Below are 8,644 nucleotides of genomic sequence, written 5' to 3'. Positions count from 1 at the left end.
AAAGTATTGAATATACGGTTATTGAGAAATCCCGAGGGACTCCGCTCGAACGGCGCATAAACTTTTACCTCTTTATTCTGCCGATGCGTATCCTGGATATCTATTACAGATGCATTTTATCGAGGGACAAACTCCGCGGTTACTCAGAGACAAATGATTCGAGAACGCTTTCAAAAGTCCCACAATTCTAAGATGAAAAGTGTCGAATCAAATTCCTTCACCGCTTATCCTACGGTTAGTGACAGAAAATTAATATCCGAGGGTTTGAAATAGTTAGTCCGAGTGAATTGTGCATTGTCAAAATTTAGCTGAAGAGGTATTGAAGAAGATACTCGTTTCCGGAATTTATCGTATCACATGGAAATGATGCTTAAAAGTAAAGAACAAAAAGAGATTTTTACGATATTCAGTCCACCTGCACGAAGTTGATGGACTTAGAATTAATAGATAAAGGAAAACACACCTGCCAGGCGACAAAGGCCGATTATCAAATTTCTCAAATATTTCATTCGTAATGTCTTTATCGTCCGAGCAATTGCAAAATTTATTTTGTGCCTTCAGGGTGCAGATCTTTCGCAAATAATAACCAATTACTCTTACGATATTTCACAACCGTTGGGTTAAGAAGTTCTGAAAATGACAGCAGCTGAATCCACGCATGAGGCGATTCGCAACAGATCGGTCAGCCTTAGCTGAGATAAGATTTGTGGGGTAAGATCTAGATAGCGTTTAACCGGGGCCGAGAAGCCCTCACCCTGCATCGCATCTGCCCGATAGGTTGGACAATCCATCAATTTCCTGTAGCATCCGACCGACGCGAGAGGGAGAGGCGAAAATTATGACACCAGCCGTGAACGAGGCGTCGTTCCATGGAAAGGGGAAAATTTTGCTGTGTGTATAGACATGCAGCTGTAAAAGCGACGGAGGATAATTTAACGACGATGAGCTAAGGGTGTCTAAATCGCGGCAGTTTTTGAACTTTTGATCAAACCCATGAAGCCGAGAATGGATGTGAGGGGGCTTCGGATATCTAAGGGAGGCGCGAAATGTCGGTGGAAAATTTTTAGAGACCCATAACGAGCACAAAACCTGATGAGAGAGGCGATAGAGAAATCCCCTTGTTGCCTTGATACATATTTAAGGCCACTCGGGAAGTTAATCAAAGTAACGTAGCTTGCACGTATTTTATGTTAAGCGCGTTACATCGGCATACGTTTCTCGTGGCCCGAACTTCTTGGAAAAACAATGTCATAGGGCATAAATTTGTATACATAAACGGATTACGTGAACTACTGGATAATTTTGAATTACATCCGGTACCTCGAACGATGAATTTATTTACGTTTGAACGTTATTATTTCACAATAGCGTCAGTCCCAATTGTATGAGAAATTTAATTCATGCTCTTTGATCGCTGCGCGCAAGTAATGACGGATGGAAACACGGAGAAAGGTGAAAAAAATCGTTCTTGCTACTATACCAAAAACCCCTCAGGGGTGAAACTCACGGTCAAATCAGTGCAGTCATCCAACGGATTCAGGTTTTCATTTTGCGATTGTATTAACGGTAATTTTATGCGACTAATTAGACTAAAAGGTTATCCGCGTAGACCTTGCCGAAGACGACGGATTCCGTTTACCCAGACTTCCTGCTGGCCGGATTACGGTGGCCGGAAAGAGGACGCGGGATAGGATCGCGGCCGTTTATTTTTGATTTTTCCGGAATCGTGGTGTATGACGACTATGCCCGTGAACAAGAAGAAAATATTGCAGGCTAAATTTATTCACGATTCTTCATCTGATGGTTTGCTTGAAAACTGCAGCGCTTTAAAATATTTCTTTTATTACTCAAAGGTGTCGAATAGCATTCAAGCAATTTTGAGAATATATTTTGATCCTGTCATTTTGATCTTATATATCTCAATAAACACCACTGCGACTCCTGATGAATCATCTCTGATTACATCCGTTTTCGTTAAAGAATTCGGTATTCAATGTAACTGGAAATAAATTAATGTTGCAGTGATCAGAGAACGGTGCGGTAATATTTCAAGAGGTGAATTCTCCGACCTAAATTCAAATGCATTCAAATATATGCAGTGCGAGGAAATCTAATGTCGAAATCGAAACAGAGGATTGCAAAAAACTAGAATACCTGTAAGTAATTTTTCAGAAAAAAGGAGGGATCTGAACGAAAGGGTGACTATCTGCTGTCTAGCCAGCACAAGTGCGCCGTAAAGTCTGCCGCGGATTTAGATGTAGGTGTACAAAGTGCGGGTGTAAAAAGGAAGGAGAGGCAAAGAAGCGTTCGGATCAATTTAAAGGTACGCGAAGCAATCCCGGTTTTATCGTTGGTACGATTGTCTCAATTTTGAAGAACCTCGCTGCGGAAGAACTGCCTTCCGCATACCGACTCAATACCGCAAACGTACATCGATACGTGTACAATAGCGAAGCTGGTATTTCGGAGGCGTCGCAAATACGTCGGACATCGAATTTTCGTTAGGAATCCTTTTTTCAGCCTGCCACAGCCAACGCCTGCAGAATCCTGCTGCAGCCTTTTTCCGTTTTCTGTGCCGGTCTCTTCAAGTACGGCGGGAGAAACGCTGAAAAAATTCATTGTCGCTTGTACCGATAGTCCAGAATAGGGAGTTTCTTCTTTTCTTCCGCTCTTCCACGTATCTTGTTCCGTCAGTATTATAGCATAATAGCCTGCAAAGGGAAGTAGAAAACGGAGAAGATGCAATAAAATAAGGACGGGGCAAACTTGACTCGTTTATTCGTTGGTTGGACTTGCTTGATCGTTATTTCCTGTGATTATAAAAAAGTGCAGAAAAGGCGGGCGCCACGGTATCGCGGTACCGAGATTCAAGACTATGACCTATACATACGCTGCGGCGAAACGAACGCGAGATACTCACCAGACAATTTAAAGTAATTTTCCAGAGCAACTTCTTATCGTCGCCTACGTGTACGTATAAGCTAGGCGAAAGCGTACTTATGCATCCCGAGCACGTTTCCATCCACACCTAGCAAATAAACAACCACGTACCCTACAGGTATACGTATATCTGTCTGTTTTGTTTCAACCTCGGAAAACTTCTGGGAAGCGGGAGGGAAGAGTAAATAACAGCGCTGCAAAGTTATGCAATTGGTTTTCGTTCGTATCAGCCAACGATGTAAGCAAATTATACCTCCGTATATAATATTCGCGGAAGATGGTGCAGTTGCGCGGTGCAAATAGACACACAGGCGCACTTTACGCCCTAACTCTTCCCGCAAACACCGCGTGTATCCTCGCCCGCCTTCCTCTGCGCTTCGCTTTATTGGTTGCATATCGTTCCAACCGGGCTAATTCGAATGTACCAACAGAATCGTATACCAGCGGTAAGACGATTTAGAGGTCGTTAGAGACTGCTCCTTGGCTCCCGAATCCTCGTATCTTGTTTAGTGGGTCCTGAATTCGCCCAACCAGCTCAGCAGTCACGTTGATTATGCAAGAAGCTAATTGCTACCCGCCTTAATCGATTTCTGCTGTATATACGGCCACGGAATCTGCCGCTGTTCCAACGACCCGGGGTAAAACGGGCAAAATTTACGTCCTTGAGCTGAATTTTTTTTTTCAATTTACATTTGGAATTGTAATATTGAAGAAAACAGGAATGTGTCTGATCATTTTCGCTACCGCAATGAAGTATGAAGCTTGTATATGTCGTTGGTTTAACATGTCGTAAAAGGACACCAACGTCCATTGACGCGGTTATTACAGTCCAGTTGTAAACACTGGAGTACCTACAAGGTGGTCATTGCGAGTGCATGTTATGAAATGTAACTCTCTGTATAATCCTGGCTAAAATCTCGTAAAAAGTAAATTGACTAATGACTCCACCTCGAATGTCATGTTCTCTCGCTGCTGAGCTTTTATCACGTGTTATTTCAAATTTTTGTTGCTTCAGTAAAGAGACCGTGTAACCCAACTCGGTCTGTTGCGCGCTCTCTTTGGACCTTTTATCGTATATTCAAACACGGTGCAGGTTGAGGTTACTGCAAGCATAAGGTTTGAATGAATCTGGGAAAGCAAAAGTTTATAGAGATTTTTCGTTTTAATCACTGATTGGATTGCATTCTGACGATATTTACTGTACGGAGGTTCTTTTCCTCCTTCTACGTTTTTTTTTTTTTTTTATTTTTTACTACCAACAAGTTCTTTTTCCCGGATTTCTCCTCACTTTCCGACACGATTGAAACAAACATCGTTGCAGCGCGGAAACTTGAGACTTTTACTGCTCGGAGTTTTACTAACTCATAATCAAATGAAAACTTAGTGCTAGTTTGCCGTCATAGATCCAACTCAAATACCGGTATGTGTGTACTCAACGAATACCCGGCAATTCAACGTCCGTCTTTTAGCGTCCGAGAGGATAACAAACAAGCCAGCGTTATCAGCAGCGCGATATTCTAAAGAGATCGGATCATCGACAAACCGATCGTCTCCCTGGGTTTCAATTGTGCAACACTCACCGTCATCGCCGGTTTGACACTTCACTCGAGGCCTGGAATCGCAGCTATGTACGGCCAGAGGATCTAGGAACGAATTTCACCGAGAGGACGTCATTTAAAGCCCAGTCATCCAACACCGTTCACCTGCCTGTATCCCGTTTCACCGCTGTTTATGTAGACAGAGGCTCTTGATTGGTGTGATTGTAATTGATATCTAGGTCGTCGGGCTCATAGGTTGCGTCACGTGTATTCTAGAGAACCGGCAGACAATGCTGGTCCCCCATCCACGATTCTCGAATGTATCTCGCGTATACTTCAACAGACTGCGTTCAGTGTCCATCCGGTGTCACTGGCTGATAACTTGACGATATAATACGTACTTTCAAAGTCCCCCGAAATAAACTATAAGGAAATGTCAGGCAACTTTGGCAACATGCAAATATTCGCACCACGCATCAGATGATTGTCGGATACTGACAGCGAATGAACGATCACTTGTAGTGTACTTATACCGACAATGAGTTGAACATTTGTACATCGCAGTGTTCCAATGGCGGGGAAAATGGTATCGTCGTTGACTCTGAGTATGTACGGCAATTTTCAATAAGGAAAGAAACGATGATTGCCTTCGACTGACGGGCCTATATTCCGCATTTCCCACCCCATACCTATACCTATTTATATGAACTATAAAGAGGTAGGATTTATCGCGTCCGTTCATCACCCTCGGTTTGGCAATCTTTGAACAATCGGAGGGGGTTCAGGGTGACAGATATGGGGTTGACCGTTATTATTAGCTGTGCAGGTATATCCACGCGCCTTTATACAGTGCCAGCTGAATTTGACGTACGATAAGAATTGTAACAAATATCGGGCTTCGATGCCGCGGGGGCTGAAATGGATCGGGAATAGCAAAGACGGTCTGGGGACAAGCAGATGCGCGATGGTCCGATAAAGTCGACATTTGTCTGCTACGTGGGGCGGGATCGACTTCGACCCCTTCCTTCCTTTCATTTTTTCTCACCTCGATACCCAACCTCCTTTTCGCCTTATATACCGTTTGCTTATTTGTCAAGTTTATTCACCCCGGTGGGGCCCGATTATTCAATTGCTGACGCAGCCGGGATATTTTGAGGAAACGAGCCGAAGAATACCTGCATCTCAATTCTGAATTCGCATTTGACGAACGATGGGGAATATTTCTACTTCCCCCTCCGTTTATCTGTGAGAAATTGATGTCAGTTTTATGGATTTTCTGCCATCCAGGCACGTGCGGGTTAAATCCTACATCTGTATACTGCGGAATTTCGGTTTGTCGAACGAGGCAGGAAAATAAGTGTCACAGAGGTGCGTATGATCGCTATCGCTCGTCGTCAGTGATCATCGTGCGAAAATTTCTTCGAACAGGTTCCTCGAGCATCGTATGACTTTGAAATTGGATGCCCAACCCACGACTGGCTCTGTTTCCTTCGCCGGTTCTGTCCAAGACATATTTCACCTTGTACTCGGGGTATACGATATACGACTTTTGTTCGAAAGGACCAACGCCTTGCCGCCATCACAGCGGCTCAATACCGCGTATCTCGGGGAAAAGTAAAACTCTTGACATGTTTGAGAAACAAAGCCACACTTTCACTCCCACTTGAGACCTTTGGAGCGATAACAAATGTATGTATAATAAATAAGATCCGCGGAAAGAGACGAGGAAACTTTCTTCGGCAGGTACCCGTAACGTATAGACCAGGAAGATATACGACCGCGGCGAAATTTCCAAGGGATGGAAGATGCCTGCATTACGGCGCTACCAACGTCAATATCATCCACGTTTTTGCCAAGGACTCGGCACCGAGCTGAATATTCAACAGTTCCTAGACGTTCACCGATTCGTTAGGTAGAAACGCGCGGTATCCGATGATAACTTCTAGGTCCTCGGAAAGCCGCGCGAGGATGTACTCGAGGAGGACGAAGGCAGGCATAGGCTCGGTTGGCTGGGTAATGAAGGATGAAAGGGACAACTCCGAGGGGGAGTTCGCCTTGTTTGAGAAGCACTAGGAGTCCCCGGGAGTCCCCCAGGAGTGGTGGCTCACCCCGGGGACTCGGTTTCTCTGCCAGAGTGGCAACTCGCGTCGTATGCAGATTCCTCACCGGTAGTTTCACTTATGGTTTGCGCACACGTACGTTTCGCCCGACGATCCGGCAAACTGGGGACGACGCCGGTTCCTCATCGACGAGATCCAAGATTCCCAAGTTTACACATACGTTCCCGGCCCCGCATCGCGTATGCGGAACGAAAACCCCCTTCGCTTGTGTAACAGCGAACCGGGGACTGAAATATATTTAACATTCCTCGCCGCTGCGGAGGGATTTCATATCCGGTATTGAAATACTCTTAAATTAGGTATGCTAGGGTGGGCTGCGTTAGGTTAGTATCATTTGATGGAGAATTTAACCGTCGATTTCTGCGAAAATGGTCCAAATATGTAGTTCCGAGTGGGTTTGTACCGGGAACGGGAATAGCGGTACGGTTTAAATTAAAACCGCAAAGATTGAAGTGGGTTGCCAAATTCTCGGGAGTGTGAAAATCTAATTTACAGAATTACAAAGTATAGAAAGTTTAGAAATAGAAAAGTAGGAGTACAGAAGAGTAAATACAGAATCGTCACGTTAAATATTGAATCTGAGAGAAATTGTACAGAAATTCGAACGGTTCTCTTGTTTTCGATTTCAATAATTTTATCCACTTCTACATTCCGACTTCTCTTATACCCACACTTCGACTTTTCAGATTTAAAAATTCTACGAATCAGGTGCTGGCATTCTTGAAAATTTCATATTATGACCCTTCTATTCTGTGGTTATTAGTTTTTTTTAACCCATTCACCCGAGCGACACCGTTTCGATAAATAACCCCAAGAGAAACGCAAGTATGTATAAAAAAAAAAAGCCTCGTGCGAACCGTAACGCAATAATTCTATCACATCGAGTCGTAGCTCAAGATCCCGGCAAAGAAAGTTTTCTATAATGAAATATGGCTCGGTTACAGAATTGTATTTTCTGCCGCCAAATAATTCAGAGCGTTATATTTTTGTTCAGAAAGGAGCTCCGACGAGCCATTATCCGAGATAACAATAGCAAATAACGAGGAAATGATGTTTTTCGAATCTTCGATGAGAGATCAAGTGCTTCTTCGGGCTTCCACCCCCGGCATGGGACGTGCTGCATAAGCCGTGGGCGCTGTATCGACTGAACCTGGGTGAGAGGGCTGATGAATTGTTTTGAACACCCTAGCGCGCGCGAACGGCGATGTTTTCTGAGTCGGAAAATTGATACGGGATTAATTGGGAGGGTTGATTTCGACTTTGTTTTGTTTTGCCGTGGCTAATGTCGATGGCATTGTTGTATCGAATTTCAGGCAAGTAAGAAAACGGATTAACCTACAACATTCGATTACACGCGCATATCCTGTAAATAATCAGTCGCCGAGTTTCTATTTCGGTTCTTTGTTTATCTCGAATTCTCCCTCGCAAATATATTTATACATTTGCTGTTAAGCTTCGGAACCGTACGAATTTAGGGTAAAATTAACAATGCTTTAAAGGGGCAATCACATGTCGACTGTTTGGCCGAAATTTGGTCAATCTCTCATTTTGAGTTAAGCTCTGTTCACTCAAGCGAAAACTCGTGTACTGTAGGTACGGATATATAAGCAGAAGCTTTATTTCCGGCTGCTCGGAAGTGGCCGAGTAATAATTGATGACCGACTTTCCTTGTAATTATAAAGTGATTAATGGTCTTGAACATTTTTTCCACTTCTGCAAGGGTGTAAAATAATGCTTTCGTGCGGTTCATTCGTTTCGATTAGCTTTTGTACATCAAGATCACGCTCAGCTATAGTATTAACTCGGGAGGATATTCGTTAGCGACGAACAAATTTGATTAAGTTAAATTATAAAGCAGGGCTGCGTGTAATTTCCTAGGTAAACTTCGCCGAGGAGAAATAAAAAGCAGAAGAAAAAGAAAAAGAAGAAGATGGAGAAGGAGCAATAGAGGGAGATTAAAAGAGTCGGAGAGTAAGAGTAAAAGCGGGACAGGGAGAGCGTTCCTTTTTGCACTCCTTTGCTGAGATTATCCACGGATTTCACCGG

The sequence above is a fragment of the Neodiprion lecontei genome, chromosome 3 (assembly GCF_021901455.1).
Source record: "Neodiprion lecontei isolate iyNeoLeco1 chromosome 3, iyNeoLeco1.1, whole genome shotgun sequence".
Taxonomy (NCBI): domain Eukaryota; kingdom Metazoa; phylum Arthropoda; class Insecta; order Hymenoptera; family Diprionidae; genus Neodiprion; species Neodiprion lecontei.
Note: the sequence above shows the minus strand (reverse complement) of the source record.